The sequence below is a fragment of the Pseudopodoces humilis genome, chromosome 4 (genome assembly GCF_049639895.1).
Source record: "Pseudopodoces humilis isolate 2021_Gansu_Grassland_sample_001 chromosome 4, ASM4963989v1, whole genome shotgun sequence".
Lineage (NCBI taxonomy): Eukaryota > Metazoa > Chordata > Aves > Passeriformes > Paridae > Pseudopodoces > Pseudopodoces humilis.
In genome coordinates, this window is record NC_142203.1 from 64,415,288 (window position 1) to 64,434,861 (window position 19,574).

Genomic DNA, 19,574 nt, shown 5'->3' on the forward strand with positions numbered 1-19,574 from the left:
AATGATTCACCACTAAGCCATCAGAATTCTTGAGTTTACAGGGCTGTTAGCAAGTGAATAAACGATAGATGAACTTAGGGATTGCTCCACAAGAACAAAACTCCTCCTTCTTATCTAATTTTTTGGGTCATGGACTGTATAGTGCATCATACTTCAAAATCTCACCTACACATACTTAGGGTTAAAATGTATATATATATAATACTAAGCAATTTTATTCTGACTCAGGAAGTTTTCTAGCTGAATAGAACACAGGTCATTCTTATTCTTCAAAATGAATGTTACTTTTTTCAGTAGCAGAAGTCTTTTATCTCAGAAAACTTTGTGTCTTTCAGCACTTTGCATGAAAGTTTATTACCTGTTCTGTTCAACTTCTACTTCATCAATGGTATACCGTCTCTGAATCTTCTCATCCCTTTTTAGAATAAATACTGTGTCTGAGAAATCTCCCTGGTGTATACTTACTGTTATCTCTCAGGTCTTTCTCAAGGCTTTCTGAGCCCTTTTTTCCCTTGAGAAAAGCTCTTTCCACTTATTTCCAGTGAATGACCATTTCCCTGGTGAGAGAAATCTACATAACTCCACTCATGTAATCTGTTTGATGCATTTCAGGCACATACATATTCCTGACACTGCATTGTTGAGATTTCTTTGCTGCCTGTTTAGTTTATTTGCTAATAACTCCTGTAACGCATGAAACAAAATTTTCACTAAAGAATAGAGAGTTTGAAGTGCAAATTGAGATATTTGGTGCCAAAGCCCTTCTCTGGACACCTTAATCACAACTGGTTGCAGTGTTGAATTTAATCGAAACTGAAACCAATGCGGGCTTTTCAAAGTACAAAAAACCACTACAGTAATGGCTGTGGACAATTAGTATAAAAACGTGTGTTCCCTCTTGCCAAATTACACATTTACTTCTTACGGTAACATCATTGCTCAACTTCACTATGAGGTTTCTTAGCTACTTTTCTTCAGCACCACATCTACCATTATGAGGAAGTACTGAAATATGAGTCTGCTTTCAAGGGACTAAAGACCTTGTGCGATCAGTTATTTAGGGATAAGTAGAGGGAAGAATTTCAAGACCCTTCTCCTCTTTAGTTAGAGCTACTGAACTGAGAATACTGGTAATTGATCTGGTAATCCACCACCTGTTACTTTAGTGTTTCTGATGGTACGGACATATAAAGCCTACAAAATAACTGGACACAATACACATTTTTCAGACTCATGATCTGTTAACAGAAGAGACTGTACTATCACTGTACACTGTAATATCATTTTTTTTGTGAGAGATGACATCAAGCCAGACCTAATGTCACTGTAAATCTTTCTGGATGAGTGGTCGTCTTTTTCTTCTGCTTACAGCAGTGTCTGGTGTGTGGTAGGCTGTGGCTCTTAAGTACTAGGATTACACTGAGTCACTTCAGCTGTGAGAAAAGGTAAAGCTTTTTGGTCAGAAAGGTGGGGAATTAGGTGATGTGAGTAGTCCCACAATGTGGATAGGACATAAACAAGAAGGCCTCCCCTATCTTCTGAGCAGTCCTCTGTGGCACTGGGAAGAAGCTGCAGCTGGGTCCTTGGTTCCACATGCCTCAGGTGGAAGGAGCAAAATGGAAAGCACAGGGCCAGAGCAATTCTGGTGTAGTTGTAGCTGTGCTGAATATGTATGCTACGAGGCACATGCAACCAGACACATATAAGCAGACTTCTGGCATTCTTTGTAGTGGAGTCTATAAATAAGAAGGTTGAAAGTGACTTACTTATTTTTGTTTATGTCCAGGAGCATACCAAATATGTTACATTCCTGTGATAATTCTGACCATTGCCCAAAATTTCCCAGTATTCTTGAGAAAGGGAAGAATACTACTCCCAATGTTAATAGCAGGAATATCTTCTAACCAGTATGACAGCCGTGAGCAGAAGATGAAAGGGAAACATATTAAGAAATCAAGAGCTGGCTTCAGAAGGTAGAATAATGAGTCAACCATATGAGAAATTAAGGTCATGAAGTGCTTGTCTGCATCTTACTCAGGGAGTTGCTTAGAAGTCTAGCAGTGAAACCTGAAACTGTATGAAACTGACTTGCTTTTATACTGCATTGCAACTCTGAAAATCACTGCAGATTTCTCAAAACAGCCACCAAATGCCTGCAGGAAAGCTGTGTGGTGCCATGGCTCTTTCAGCCAACAGAGACCACAGCTGTGTGTCCAATGGCTCCATGGAAGCATGTTGTGGCTCTGCTTGCCATGGGCTGGCCACCACACAGCTGTGTCTGCACAGCCTGAGCCAGGAGGTCCTGCTGATAGACCACAGTGCTGTGTGCTGGTGTCCAAACGAGTCATGAAAATGGAGTCTGCAACTAGGAAAAAATACAGAGCAATGAAATGCTTGCATAAGTTTGGGTGTGAGGCAATAACACAACCTCAATAATTTTTTTGTTCACGGGGTCCTACAATGTCTTCCAGTAACCTGCATCTGCTTTCTGGCACAGCTTTTTGGCACTCTTGATTTCCCTTTCTATTAATGAGAGATTTCTTTATCCTGAGACCAGAAGGCTCTACCTTTGCTGAGATACTGAAATAAATTGAACTGAAGATACTGAAATAAAGTAAGCCCTTTCTCTTCCATAGTGAGAACAATCCTTGAAACTTTTCCTTGTCAAAGCATGTCTCTGAGACTCATGACTGTTGCCTTCTTCAAAAACCTTTACTAAATCTTAACAAACTCTGAAAAGATGGAGAAGGAGAGGTATATTTTCTATATTTTGGTAATTTCCAGCAAAGTTGTGTACCCCTAAAGCTGTTTAGACTATGGTCAGCAGGAAACCAGGCACTTTAATTTGGGGAAGAGACAATTCATCCTAAAATAAGTAATCTGAAGTAGGACAATTGAGTTGTGGGGTAGAAGCATCTGTTTTGTTCTGTTGACTACAGAGGGTTGCTGCCTCTCCAATCCAAGAGACATCTGCAAACAAAACCAACCTATTCTCACTCCCTCTGGATGCATATGTATTAGAAATGTGGGAAAACCAACCTGTCTCCATGGAAATCACCTTTGATTTGAAATAGTATAGATACTACCTTGTGTTTCTGTGCCTGTTGTTTAAAGAGTAGACTATCTCCTCTGAATATTGCATTTAATATTGAATTTATTTGGTTGGGCACAGAACTGCACAAATTGACCTTGTTGCAGATGTACATAAACTGGGATTTTGTACCACTCAGGGAAGATTTACCAGCACATGTTGGAAGTAGCTTGAGAAATCTTTGCCTAGCATTTCACATGTAAGACATAAATCTAAATAACCTCTCACTCATTATTTAACTGTGCCTTCTCTGTAAGTGAGTTAGAGGAATATATCAAACCACATTTGATTCTTTTGAACCACCTTTTCTGATCAGGTGTTTGTTGCTATCCTTCAAACTGAGCTCAGGAGTTTGTTTGTGGTAGATTTCAGGCTTTTCATAGATATCAGCTCTTTTTGCGAGGAACAGAGGACCCTTCTGAGCATTCCTGGACATCAGTAATACTATTTTGCTTTTTATTTCTAAGCAGATGACTTTCTTTTATCGTTGGAGTATTTAATTTCTTCATAAATTATGTGTAAAGGACCTGCTGGCAGTCATTCCAGAAGGCCCTAGTGAACAAATCCTAGTGTCATATTATATGCATACTTCCACAGATATGGAATTTTTTAATATTGGTCAGCTTATCTACTTCATTTTTCAGCTATGCCAGTAGTGTGGAAAATGAAATCTCAGCACCTGGTATTTAGTTGCGTTAGGAATCCTTTCAGTCTCTTGCTGGGCCCACTCACAGGGTTGGTCACGTAGGGAAAAGACTTCAACTGTCCCATTATCTTCAGCTACATGCTCTCCATACTGCTCAGCACCACAGCCTGATGATGTGTCAGGTTTTGGTTCTTCTTTCCAGGGAGTGGTTTAACCTGAGAGGGGCTGCTGCATCTTTTGCTGCATTCCTGGAGAAAGAGAACTTAATAAGCATGGCTGTGGTGTGACAGGATAGACCTTGCCCCACCAGACCTGCCATGCTGTCTGCATCAGGATAGGTGAGTTGGATGCGTGTTGCCACTTTCAGATGTTTCCCCTCTGAAAAATGGTCCATAAGATATGAGATATAAATTATTTTCCTTCTTGGATGATATTATTGCTCATTTTTTTATCTTACTATACTGAATACATTTTTATACTCTTTTATTACTCTTCAGTGTCAGTTTGCAGAAGGAAAACTTCTAATGTACTCATGTGCATGTGTACATGTCTTAAAATGGTATATTAATGTGTGGATCAGTTATTTTCTGAAGAAGAGCATCTAAGACCTAAGTTATCAGTACGGCACTTAGATTACTTTCTACAGAAACTGAATGTACATAGTCACTGCCTGAGGTTCAAATCGTTTAATGCCAACAATGAAGATAGTCCCCTAAAACAACCCCTAATATTCCCTATTTTAAGAAAGGAAGTAATTTTAATTCATCTTAAAAGCTTTCATCCATTCTCAGTCTTTAATGTCTTTAATATGACTTGAATAAGAGTTCAGAACCTGATTCCCAGTACCAACCTCAGCATTTCTTGTTCTGTAAACCATAAAAGGGAAATTAAAGTGCCTACTATTATCACTCATCTCTTGAATTCTTCATCTTCTAACACTAGTGAGAAGCAGCATTTCAGATTATGCACACCATTGCATTTCCCTTCTGTCAGAACAGAAGCTTTCTGCAGCAGCATTGACCAATACCCAAGTAGGGCTTACACATCATGACCTTCCTTGCATGTATGAATTTCTATAACAATTCATAAAAAAAAGAAAAAAAGGTATAATCATACTCCCTGTGTAGTTTTGTGTCAAATATTTGGTGTTCAGTTGCAGAAGACCCTTATTGCCATGGCCTTCCCTGGCTCCTTTGTGTTCCTTTATTTTTTAGAAAAAAATCATTATGAAAAGAATTTTGAACAATTTTTTTGCTGTAAGTTTATCCCATAAAACATCACACACAATAAAGCTCTGCAGAATTTTTGTTCACATGTATAGCTGTGAAGAAAACTTTGATTCCAGCATGGGGGGAACATAACATTATGTGATGTTTATAGAGCACAATGGCATAAAATGTAGGAAATAATCTAGTTATTTCCTTTACTAAGTACAAAACATTGTATTTGTTAGTCATTTAATTATGATTTCAGAAATGAATTTTTAATGATGGAGTAGTTAGTAATTAGGGAAATGAGAGACTGTATTTATGCAAATAAGCCCAGCCCTTCTGTTTTCTGGATGACAAAATGTTATGGAAATATGATTTCATAACGTATGCTAATTTAGTTTGGAAATATGGGAAATAATTTTCCAAGAAAAACATGGAAAAAAAGATTGACATTTTAGTGGGGCTACATTATTTTGCACACAGAAATTCTGCATCCTGAAAAACACCTGCAATTTCAATTTTGACCATGATTCACTAGAGTACACACTTAATTTTTGACCTGTAAACATGTTAAATAACACACAGACAGTGAAATAAATAGAATATAAAATGAAAGTGAATATTTAATTGAATTCAATTTTTTGAACAGTTAGCTAGTTACATATTTTCTCATAAGCTAAACAATGCAGTAGAATAATGTAGTTTCACTTTAGAGAGCTTTCAGTTAATAATGGAATATATTCTAGTGAATTTTAAAAACTTTCTTAAACCAGATCTTTTCAGTTAAATGTCATCTTCATTGTTTTAGTTTATGACACTGTTATTAATTATACTAGTGCAACTATATTTTTATCTGATCCTAATACCTAATGCTCGCAGGATGCATTTTGTTTCTGTTCAATTCCTGTTGGTCTAAAATCTACATTGTTTATTATCCTTGATTTCACAAAAGTCATGGTTATCCTAATTCATAAATAAAAGTTAAAAACAAAAGGAGTTAAAAATTTTCTTGCTGCTATTTTTCTTACTCCAAGAGGATGATAAAAATGTTACAGATAACTAAATGTGTCACTTAGCCACACGAAATTATCTCCATAAAATGAGTATAGTGCTGAGCTATAATTGTCTGCAAATATTCATGAGGACAATCTACATAACTAAATCCATTCATTGGCAATCGCAAGAAAGAGTCCAAGCTGAGCAGTCTCAAGAGCTTCATTATTTCTACACTGAATAAAGAAACAGGAAATGAATGGGGTGGTTATATAAATGAGCGTAATACTTTGGACAGAATGAAATTCACATGATTAGCCTGAACATTATACAAGTAGAACTACTGACTTCATAAATGACATACAGACGTAATTAGGATTTCCCAATCCTTGTTTATTAAACTGTCCACAAACTAGAGATCTGTAAAACAAAACCCCAAGTGGTGAGATGCAGTTTGATAATATGTATTTGCAGTTTTCTGTGCATATTATAAAAAGTTATGTTCAAATTTTGATTTTAAGTGGGATTTTTAGACATTCTAGAAGAAATAAAACATTTTAAAAGCTGCACATATTATGATTTTATGTGAGTTTAATTGTATCACTCATATAAAATTTTAAAGTAGATTTTATAACCATATTTTCACCATGCTAAAATCTTAATGCACAATAGAAAGACCACTGAATGAGGCAAATCATAATTGACACTATCTTTGCTGAACTATTTTCTTTTTCAGTTTTTATTTGTTTGTTTTGGTTTTTTTGGTGGGGTTTTATATTTTTTTGGGGGGGATGAGGGGGTGGGGAGCTGCATTTTGTAATGGTTATATTTTTTTGAAAATCGCCAAACTGTATTATGGTAATCCAGTCCAGGTTTTCTCCCACCTATGGAGAAAGGAATTTCTCCCATCTATGAACTCCACAGAAAATGCCTATAAAGAAATAAATAATTGAAAGAGTAGTCAGATTTTCTGTCACGTCTTACTTGGGAACAAACAGTACAAAGTGCTTTCTCATTATGTGGAACACAAGGATTCAATAAAAAAGTGGAGTTGGCCAGTGGGTAGCAGTTCCAGTACATGAAACATTGATGTTTCAAAATTTGTTTTTATTCTGGGTTAGAATAGAAAAGAAACCATGCAAGCATTTTGAAAAGGAATTCTGTTGAAACAAACATTTTTAAAATTGAAAAGGGCTGTTCTCTTAATTTCTTTTTCAATGAAAATGAGTCTTGAGGTGAAAACTGTAGTAATCCACTAGCACCTCTGCAAAGTGTGGGCTTTGGCAAAACATTATGCTACATCAATAAAATAAAATAAAATGTGAAAATACATGTTATCAAATTTTCTAGTGATTTCTAAGACAAAGTAATCTGCAGAAACTCAGTGATTATGCTTATCATAGCAATCATTGCATATTACAGCATCTTGGCATAGGATTTTAAATTAATGACTAAAACATAAACTTTGAATCCTTTTTTACTTTAAGAAAAGGGTGGACACCATCCCTGTGCACAAACATAGTCCATAATTTCCACACAATTATTTGGCCAAAAAATTAATGTTTTGTCATCAATTTTTTCCACATGGGGATGATACTACTTAAATATAATGACAGTGATGAGATGATGTTTATTTTATGACTTTCTTTAGTACTGCCATTCTTTTTAATAGACCAGAAGCTGTTAACCACATGAAGTTGGCCACTTAAACCTGCTCACCATTAAGTACATTTGCTCTGCAGCCTCCTGTAGAGAAGACAGCTTTCTGCTAATATGTCCCAACAGTTTGAATGCACTTCATGGATTCATACAATTTTGGTCAGGCAGCATATGTAATTTTTTGTGTTTCTGATAATTTTTTAACAATAACCTGAGAAGCACAATGTCTCTATTGGCGGATTCAGCCATAAAAGCAAAAATCTGGTGCAGTCCTGTAGTGTTTGATGTGCATGATGACTCTCAGGAATCTCATGCCAAAGGCCAGGGTCCAGGTGTCATCATGTAAATGGGAGGTTCCATGGCATTACAGTGAAACTCCAGCTGAACCTCTCATAGTGGGGTTATTGCTGTTCTCAAGTACACCATGGTATTCCATGAGCAAAGACCTGGTTCAACAGGGCATCAAGGGACTTGGCGAGACTTCCTATTAGCTTGGGAGTCTAAATTAGGTGCATAAACCTAGTCAGATACTACCTTTCTGTAATTCCCAGGACTCAATTCCCCTCACTCCCCTCAAAAAACCCCACAGAAGAAAGACTGCATACTTCCTTTCTTGTACTTTTCCAGTGGCAGCAGTTGTTGGCCTCTGCCTGCAGCAGCAGAAAGGTAAATAAGAGCTTGGCAGACCCCATGCAACTCTATCTTTATGCTCTTTGCTGATGAATGCATCTGTCTTCAAAGCAGGGGCACAGGGTATCAATATTCAGTCTTCACCTAGATCTGAGTAATCTGTCATCTTTGCATGCATCAGATACCAAATGTTTCGGAACTGCAAGGCTCCCTGCTCCCACAAAATTTTCATCCTTGCCTTTCTAATGGAAAGTGCCCTTATGCTGTCAGGTGTAGTGGGTGAAGCTATTTTTTCTTTAATGAGTCTCCTCAACTGATGCTGATGTTCTGAACTGTTGATGTTCAGATCATGAGTACAAATCTGCTCTTTCTTTGAATCCCACTGAATCTTTTGGCCTTAGTCACAATACCGAAGAAAGATACAGGAAAGGGAATACAAGATTCAGTGTGATCACAGCTATGGCTCGCAGCCTCAGCAGCTGCCCCACAGAGCATTTTACAAGAAGCAGATCTTCAGAATAATTTCCTTTTTATCCTCTAGTTCAAAGTCATTAAGAGAATCAAACCTCAGAGTTTCTTTCTAACCACATAGTCTTAGGGGCTACTTTTAATGTTTCCCTCTGTAATTTGTAGCCTTCTCTGTATGCATTTATGTAATTAGTAGCAGTGATTAGACTTCACATTTTTAAAGACATTTGAAATGGATTTGCATCACATATGCAACATATTTTAATACATTTACTATATTTCAAAGTCCTTCCCAGTGCTCAGCCTGGGAGCTATCAGGTGGGTAGCAGTTCTCTTTTAATGTATGTGTTGCAGGTGTTGTGCTTGTATAAACCCCCAAAAGAATTTGATTTTGTCCATCCTATGGAACAAGAAGATATAATTTCAATCTGTGAAGAGCTGAGATGAGGTACTGGTTGTTGTGAGCTAACTGGTGCAAGACAAAAAATCTATCTGGGTGGCATCTAGTCAGTGGAAATATATTTGGGAGCTGCTGCTGCCCTTGTGAGCTGCAAGTCAATTTCTGGTAAGAGTAAGCCACTGAGCAGGACTGTATGAAGGATAATATGCTCTTATCTGACTAAATGACGCTTTTGGGAAGATGCTGGTACCTAGTGAAGGTCAGGATCTAAGGAATTCCATCACTAGACTGTGTTTAGAGTAATTTTGGCATTTATCTGTGACTGACACCAGTTAGCCATTTTTTTCAGCCACTGACATTACTGACAGTGTTGTATGACATTTTTCTGCATATTTATATTCATAAAAATACCATAAGGCAGTTATCACTGGTAATTTTTAATGCATTTTAAAAAAAGCATACACCCCATGCTCAGGGATTACATGTTACTATGAACCAGCTCCCATACAATGAAAATACCAATGCCCAGGTAAGAGATTTAGGATATTACCATGAAACCCAGAATCTCAGTTCTGAAGGAAGTATCTTCTTGTTTACAGCTGTCTCTGTCATAAATGCAAATAAATTAGGAGTATCATTGCTGTTCTAACGCAGGCCAGACTTCAAAGCAAGATAGTGCCAAGATGCTCCTTGAAAAATATCTGTGAAGGAGAGAAGTCTGCCTGATCTTGAAGAAAAGCTAGGTGAGTATCACATAGGCTGTGATTCATCCTGGAAAAAAGATGCAGCTGCTCCTCTCACTGCCTCATTCTCAAGCCTATAAAAAAGAGGATTGGTGGACTTTTCTGGAAGAGGAGAGAAAGAATCCCCAGGAATACAAAGAATGTAATATTAACATATAGAATGAGTGGATTAAAATGGAATATTCTGAATTTAAGATGAATTTAAACATACTATTTCCATTTCCACCGACTGGTCTTTAAATATTTTTTTTTCAAATGTCATGGGATGAAGTCATTGTTTACTTTTCAGAAATTTTAATCTATGTAAAAAACCGCAACACGTTCAGTAGTACCAGCTCAGTAACGCAGCTGATCCTTCTTTTGAAGGTGAAAGATAAAGGTGATATTTGGTTTGACTTAATTTATGGTGGCTCTAGTTCAGTGTGGGAAAGAGAAAATTTCAAATCCAAGATGTGACTGTATAATGAAAATTATTCCCTTGTGCATTTGTCTTATAACTGCTTAATATTTTTTGGGCAAGAGAAGTGTTCTGAAGGGCCAGTGGTGGTTGAGGATGACACAGGTTGTTGGCAAGAGGGGGCACAGGTCAGCAGCTCTCTGGGTGGTGGCTGTGCTGCTGTGCCAGTCATGCACCCTGGCTCAGAGGGGTTGTGGCTGCTGAGTCACAAGGAGCTGGTGGGCAGTGTGACTCTGCTACTCAAGCTGGGCTTACATCCCAAGACAAATGGTGGGTCTGGCATAGAAGCTGCTGAGGAATCAGAGCTCTTGGCAGTGAGAGAAGATGATCCCACCAGATCTGCTGAGGCAAACATGGCTGGGTTACTCTGGGTATGAGTTGTCATGTCCCCTACATCATCCCCCCCTCCAGAGAGCAGGACATGCTGAGAGATGTTGTCAGCAACACCAACAGCACACATAGAGGACAAAATTTTGTCGTGGATTCATGGCCATTAAGGCAGAGCTTGGCAGAATTATGGCTTCCTTTTGGGTGTATGGGACATTTAAACATATGCCAGAACAAGGGAGCTAACTGTGGTCAGGAGCTGCCTAAATATTAATCAGGCTTTTAAAATCAAGACCGTTTTGTTTTCATGTAACCATTCAAAATTTGCGGTGGTTTTAAGCCCTGCTTATTGCACTACACGACTATGTGATGTTGTAGGCAATGATCTAGATAAATCGTAAGAGGTACCACAATATCAACATTACAATGTCTAGAGTACAGAAACTACACATATGTTTCTATACGTGAGTATAAACCATATAGGAAATGTGCATATACCAAAAGAATGAAAGAAGAAATTATACAAGCTCTTTCTTATACCTACTCACTGTTCAGGAAGGTCACACAGCACCAGGCAAGGATATGTAAATGATTTTCATAGCTTAGTTTAGAATTATTTTGTAATCTGTGAACCAAGAGCTAATTATAATGATCTTAATAGACACATAAATGTCTGTTTAAGCCCTTGGTTGCTGCAATCTTTTTGGTAATCAATTTAATCCATGATCATTGCAAATGGAACTTGAAATGTGGTTAGGTCCTAATAAGGTTATGGATTCAGCTTCACATCTGGAAGCAAAGCCAACATATTGCTCTCTTTAAGGCATTTGATTGAGCAAGGCTCCTGGTTTTCTTCCTATTCACACTGCTAAGCTTCCCCCTTGACCCTCTGTATGCATATCCTTCTTCAAATGCCCAAAGAAATTATTTAAAGTACATCTTATATGAATGTTAAATCCTTTTTCCAAGAAATGTAAATGAGATTTTTATAACACATTTTCCATTCACTTTCCATGACAAAATTAACTTGGACTTTATATAGTGCCAAAAAAGACATAAATTCCCAAAGCAGGATTAAAACAGAGTTATGTGCCAACATATGGCATCATAGTCTGGAAATTCTATATTTAATTGTCATCTAAATTAATTTTATTTTACCTCTGCAGTTACCTTGGTCTTGATCTTAATATTGTTTAGTTGCTTAGAATTGCAGCTCTGTTAATTTCTAACACTGCAGTTGTGTCCACAGCACTGAGTACTTGGAACTTAATTAATGTCCAAGCTTAACAGGCTTCCCAAAATGAAATATTTCTCTCTTCTTTGAGGCCTTGAATAGATTTATCCAGGAGACATTGGGCCAGTAGCAGAACTGGGCACCTGACAAAGATTTCTGAGACTGTCACTCTAAGACCTCACTGTGTTTGAAATTCAGAATTTCTGCTCTTTACTGAGTGCTCTGTTTAGCAAGACAGTCCCTCTTGCTCTCACACACATACACACTTATTGTTTTAAAGTTACACTGGAATATATTTTATTTCAGGTTTGCAGAACATCACCAGAAAACATCCTTTACTTGTGTGCCAGAGGAAATTGATAGCCTCCAGTTAGGGCATATTCCCAGGCAGATGAGTATGTAGAGCTGAAGAGTGCTAGATAACCTCATGACATTTCAGATCCATGTTTTATCTATTACTAGAATATTCAGTGAAAGTGGTGAGGTAGGAGAAACAATGAACAAAACCTATAGCAGTTGCAGTGTTACAGTAAGATTGACTGGTCAATAATATTCAGTGTGTCTGGTTTCACTGTCTTCTTTATGTTACCACTTTATGTTACTGCTTTTGTTTATGCTACCACTTACATACCCCATGTGACAATAAAGACAATTTATTACAGTGTGAATGAAGGCACATAAGAATTTTTTCTTAATATTGCATTGGAAAACAGCAGAATTGAGTAAATACAGATTGACTTTTGGAAAAAAATACTAATCATGCCAAAACTGGGAGGGCATCTGTGCTGTGAATATGCATGGGTTGGGACACTCATAAACAAATCTGCTGAGGAGCATCTTTCATCACAGCAGTTTTCATTGCATGCTCAATCAGGATGACTGCTCTCTGAGAATAAAATTCATTACATTGCCTGTTCTGAATGAAAGTTTTAGGCATCAATTTTTCTCAGATGTCATACAACAATGCAAATAATTCTGTTTTTCATGAAGAATTTCTCTTTAGAAAACCTGATTATTTTTTGGTTTTTTGGTCAGTGTGGTTTTTTTTTTTCTTTTGCTACATTTAATTTTTACATTACTTGTAGTGAGACAAGGCCCTGAGCTTTTTTTTACTTGTAGTCTTAGAGTCATAAAATAGCTTAGGTTGGAAGGGACCTCTGGAGGTTGCCTGGTGCAATATCCTTTCCAAAGTCATTGAAGTTAGACCAGAGTATCCCACCTCCTGCCTGTCAAAGGGTTTCAGCATCTGAAGTACTTAGTAGCCCATTGCCCCTTCTCTGTTTTGTCCTGGTCTCTCAGTATCTACTGGGAAAATCAATGCTGGACAGGGTATTCCAAGTGTGGCCTGAAGAGTGTTACATGAAGGTGAATAATCCTCCCTTGATCTGCCTGCTTGTTCCTTGTTCATGCAGTTCTGTGTGCAGCTCTTCCATCCTCCAATGGCACACTGCTGTCCCATCCTAAACCTGTTGTCCTTCAGGGTTTCCCAGATTCCTTTCTTCAAAGCTCCTTTCCAGCCAGGTAACCTCCGGAATGCACAGCTGCATAGGGCTGATCCATACCATGGGTATCACTTGGCATTTGTTTTTGATGAACATCACAAGGTTTTGGTTAGTCAGTTTTTGAATCTCTGACAGTTCTGCTCTCCATTGTGTTGACCATGGTATTATTTTTGGTGCCCTCTCCACCTTGCCTAGGTTGTGTTCTGTTCTTACACCCAAGTAGTTCTTAAAATCTCAGAAGCATTGTGTTTCTTATTAGCCCTTAAGCCCAGTCACAAGTGGTGAGTCACCACCTGGACATCAAACTGCTGATCACTACACTTTGAGTTTCAGATAATTTTCTACCCACCTGGTTCATATGTCTGCAGTTTAGCTATTAGGATATTACTGAAAAACAAGTTAAAATCTTTTTAAGCTTCAGCTAACTGATGTCCACTGCTCTCCCCTTGTTCACAGTGCCTCCTGTATAAAGGCTATCAGGTTAGCCAGACATTATTTGTCCTTGGAAAGTTCATGCTGGCTGTTTTTGTTCACCAACCTCTTCCTCTTGCTCTCAATTCAGTGAGAGCTAGCATTGTACTAAATGAATGTCTACAGTGTGATCTGTCACTTGAAGACTTCAGGTAAAGATTCCCCTCTAATTAGCTAATTTTTCTGTCTTGGGCTAATCTAGGTGGGAATCAGGATTTCTGTGTGAGAAACTCACAGGACACAACTGCAGAAGCTGCTTTACCAGAGGAAGGTATGAGATACATAAGACTACTACATATTACCTAACCAGAATGGATTTATTTTGCTTATGATGTAAATAAATATGTAAGGTCAGGGACATTTGAAAATATGACTTATAAAGCCATTTGCTGCTGGATTTAATGTTCAAAAAGCAAAAATGAATGAAGAGACTTGCCAGGGCAAATATATTTACCTATTCAGATTCACTTATATGCAAATTTTCAAGTTGCAAAGCAAAGCTTGAAGACTTTTCTGAAGGAAAGTCATGATCAATAGGACCTGAGCACACTGAGGAAGTTCAGCTTTGTTCTGATAACTGCTGTGAAAAGTGCTCTTCCAACAATGGCCAGGCTGGAAACACTTTAAAGATATCAGTAGTGTAGATTGGCTGCAAATCAAACCATTTTGTCGCTCATTACCTTTACTAAATCACTGAGATATGTGCTAAGTAAATCTGCTGCTAGCAGTAAATGATTTATGAGGCAGAGGGAAGAAGGCTAATAGGACTAAATCCCCCTTAGTACAACTGCACGTTATAATCTGTCATCACAAAGTGGACGAGAAGCTCTGCAAGTCTTTCCCTAATCAGCACTGAAACCATGCCCAGACCTGTCTGACACACAACTTTAGGCATCTTCCTTGTCTTTTGTCATGAAGAAAACAGATTTTTTTCTAATGATTTTTCTTTCTTCATGCAGGTAATTTGTAGTCGTTGATAATTTTGTTCTCTCTCTTTCGGATTAAGCCCTACTTTAAGAGTAATACATCTGATATTTTATATATTTTCATGGTCTCAATCTATTTGAACCTCTCCTCTGCAATATGCCATACTCTGCAGTGGAATTCATGATAAAATATAAATGCATTACATGTGTAAAGGTTACAAGGTTTGCTCAAGTTAACAGCTGAATGAAATAGAAAAGGTCTAACTGTTGACTTTCTGCAACTTCACAACTTTCATCCTTCCTCCAATTTTATGTTCCTTCTGAAGATGAAGAGTTAGAAAATGTTTTAACATTTTGCTATGTGATTGTATTTTTCCCCTTGGCAAAAGAGAAGAGTACTAAGCTTGTTGGAAAAAAAAGCTGCAGTCTGACAAAAGCTGCTCACAGAGCTGGCAAATACTGTTACTTTACTGCCGAGGAAGGTATGAATTCAGCTCCTTTTATTGTTATGCTATTGGGAAGAGGTTGGTGTGACAGGAGATGTGGAAGATCTGTGTTATAGATGCATGGGATGTTTTAATTCAATGTGATTGTCTTTATATATCATTATGAAACTTGATTTGATGGTATAGGTTACCAAAGTCAGTTTAGGAGGCCCTAGATTTATTCAAGTTATTTATATTGCCAAATCATTTGGGTATATATATTATCTTTAGATGCACTGAAGACATGGTTTAACCATGTTTTTTATTGCCAGAAAATCTGAGAATTCAGTATGAGATCGAGCTAAATATTTACAAATCCAAGACAGAACTTTGGTAGACCTGAATTATCTCCTGAAATACCACCCAGTCCCCCTCTGTTCAGTGGATATCCAACAGTACCAGGACCCAACTTCACACAGTGCTTCCTTTTCCAACTTGACCCTTCCCAAAGAGTCTCCAGTGCTGTTCTTGAGCCTGTGTGTGGCTCTCCCACAATGGACAGGAAGGTGCCTAAAGGAGATTCAAAATACAGTATGAGGGCAGCTGTCCCACCTGTGCCCTTGTGAAGAGTGAGAGGAAAAATCCATGAGCTTTAGGCTGGTAGTTTCAACATGAAGCAGGAGTGAGAAAATGAGTTTTGCTGCTTCCCAAGCTGGCTTCTATAACATCCCATGGCTACTGAATTCAGCAGAAATTACAGGAGTGGTTCCCTTGATTAGGTAGAGGTGAACGAGCTGGTGTGAAATCTCCCCAGGCTGGGAAGGCAATTGAATCAGGCTTCTCCGGTTCCCCAGGAGCTATGAGGACCCTGCTATCACATGAAGCAAAGGCTATTTCTGACTATCCACCAAAACAGTAGCACATCCCATTAAGTCACATGAAAGAACAATAGAAAAAAATCGAATAGAAAAATCCTTCTTCATGAGAGGATATGGGGCAGCAGCCCCCATGTGTCTGAACATGCAACCTCTGCCAGATGTGTCAGGCAAAGGGCAGGGTGGCACTGGCACTGGACCCCTGTGAGGTTCCTGGTGTCCATCCTGGCAGAGCCCAGCTCAGTGTGCAGAGATCATGTTTCCAAATCTTCCAGCTTCACCTGTGCCTGGCAGCACGTGGGCACCTCATAGACCTGCTGGTCATAGCACTTAAAAGCTACCCCACCTATTTATTTCTTTTGCTTAACTGGACAAAGCCTTTATGACCTCTGAGAACCTAAATTGCTCCATCCAGTAAATAGCTGTTCATATGAGAATATTAGGACTTTTAATTATAAATCCAAACTGCCACAGGTTAATGGTACCACACAGAGAGATGAGGAAGCTTTGATGATTCTTGTGCTTGCTTCATACATAGGGATAATCATGATTCAGCAGGTGGTGGTGTCAAAGACTCATTTACATGGACTTCAATATATTAAATATCCTTTCTTTTAATTTTCCTGAAGATTATCTGAGAGGTTGCTTGTTTTTCTTTCTCCTTCTGTAAAGCTGTGTTTGCTCTTTGCCCATTAAGAGGCATGCCCATTTGTTTGGGGCATGTCCATACAGAGATACAAACATCCTTGATTTAAGTGTTAGTCAGTAAAAACCAGGTAAAATCTTGAGACTTTTCTCATGAAGGACCAGGAAACATAGTTGCATTGGAATATTGTCTGACCTGATGACAGTTTTTTAATATTGTGACCATGGGTATAAGCAATGAATAACAATTACTGCAGGTGAAAGCAATCCTTGTTGCAAGAAATTTAAATTGGAGACTATTAAGTACTTTATACCTCTGCTAAATTACTCTTTGCAATTCTTTGTAACAAAAAAAGCAGAATACTGTTTTAAAACATGCGTATTATAATTTTTCTAAACAGACAATGATGGTGTGTTATAAAAAAAATAAGTTAGTAATGGAAAATTTGAACTCTGACACTCAAAAAATTTCAAATAATGCGGAAAAAAAAAAAAAGAGCAGAAGTGAGGATGTGAGGTGTCAATGAACTCCTTGCTATCACCATTACTTTTCTTGCTGTGTCTGACAAAATACAGAGTAAGTGGCTGTCTGTGAACCATTGAATACGATCCAGTCCCTAACTAATGCAGCTGAGTTGGCACTGACATTCTGTCAGCCCTAACACAGATGTGGCAACACATCTCCCAGGTCATGAGATGGCTTACAGATCGCAAGATTATTTTTGAGGGATAGAATTCTTCTATCATTATTCCTTTTTTTCTCACCCATGGCCACACAAGATTGACTCCAGCTGCAGAGACACATTTTTCTTTCTATAGGTAAACCCTGTGACAGTGAGTTTTGTGTAGAGACAGGGGCCAGGTAAAACAATGATGATTAACCTGTCTATACCTTGTGCTAATTTACTAATGCAAACAACCACTGTCTGAAAACACAGTGATTATAGTCCTGACCAAACAAAAAAATCAAATACTTATGAATTGGGCATATTTTTATTTGTTTTGATCAGTGAAAAGCATGGTGATCATCCTTCATGGGCAGGGGTCTGGAGTTTTCCTGCTGTCCTCAGCCTCCTAGGCAGAGTGAGGGAAGGTTGGTAATGGATAATAAGGGAGAAGTGCTCCAAGTCCATGCTTCTTATAGAGCCTGGGAAAGGGAAAGGTCTGAGTCGCTGACACAAATCTTGGATAGGACAAAATGGTGGAAAAGGAGAAGAAAAGAAGAGACCACCAGCTTGGCTGAGAGAGGTGCACACATGAATCTGAAACCAGAATAGGATCGCCCAGTTTAAATTAGAAGCAAACCAAGAGTGAGTGAAAGGAAGAGGGCATGATGCATTGTGGATGAGGCCATGCACTGACAGAGGTGGTGATGACTCAGCTAAGTGCATGACTCAGGTGCTGGGAACTCTGACATCGACTCTTCACCATGATTCTGGGCGAGTCCCAGCTTTTCTCTGAGTTGTGTCTGACCTCTGAGTAAGCAGATTGAATTCCCACCATGCTCAGTGCAGTTTTCATGTTTTCAGATGTTGGCTTCATCTGTCACAGAATGCTTGTCTGTTAATGTTGATGCTTAATGTCTGGTTTGTTTGAAGAGATGCCAAAATATCTCCTTCTATTCTCCTTACAAATTTTAATGGAAATTTCTGGAAATGCCAAGTCTAGAAGGGAGTAAGAAGGAATTGTGCAAATAAATGTCACTATCAGAACAAGCTACAGGACTCTTAATCCTTGTTAAGATCACTGATCCTGTTTTTGTATATACTGAGCATCAGTTTCCTACTCTGAAGTGCCTCAGGAACTGAACACCTCTGTCAATCAGACCACACACTCCCCTTCTGGGATGTTAAGAGGTTATTATAGTCCACTGTATAGTCTCAGATCAGCCAGCTGTTCTGCTTTAATTAGTTAGTTCCCTTGAACACAGAAAACAATTTTCTTTTGGTTTATTTTTTGGCTGACTTTTCTGCCTTCTAATGATAAACCACAATTTCATTTTTCTCCTTCCAAATAACTCTCTGTATGAGGATTATTCTTCTTACACATATTGCCCTTAGATTTCTGAATCTATTTGGATGTCCAAGACAGCACTGACCCCAGCGGAAATCTAAATTTATGTATGCACGACAGAGCTCACCAGTGGGACTGTTCACTGAATTGCTGGGATAGTGACGTGCTGCTATCTCACTCTTCAAAGCCAGCGTTTATTTGCCTGTGCCAATCAGAGCATTTCCATCTAATTAATTCCTTTCTGTAACTGGAAGTTAAGAAAGAAACAAAACTCTCAATCTGTCCATCTCTATACCTGTATCTTATAGCTTTTGGGACTTAAATGTCATTAGCTGTGGTGGCTATGGCTCCTGGCATGTGGCTCTGGTGTGTGACTATTCAGGCAGTTGTGAACATAACCAGGTATCCTCCAGTCCTCCATCCTCAAATATATGATTAGCTCAAATTAGTTTTTTGTTGTTCATGGTGGTGGTAGTTTGTTGTTATTTTTTTTTTTTAAGAGCATTATTATATCCTAACTATTAGAAATAAGTAAACTCCTAGTTTTCTGCACTTAACTGATTTACATACAAATACTTCCCAATCCAGGGTGCAATTCCACTGACATCTGAACTTGTCTGTGTTGCACAAGTCAGAGCAAACATATTACCTTGTGAAAATGGAGATTAAGCCAAAAAAATAAACTAAAAAAAGAAATCAAATAAACTCAAACTTTAACAAGTTAGTGTGCTTTCCACAGTATCAGAACAGCTAAGCAAGCTGACTGTATTCCCAGAAACTAGGTTCACATAGTTATAAGAATGCCACAACAGAGGTGACTAAGTGCTATCTCAGTGTGTGAACACCACACAAGAGTAA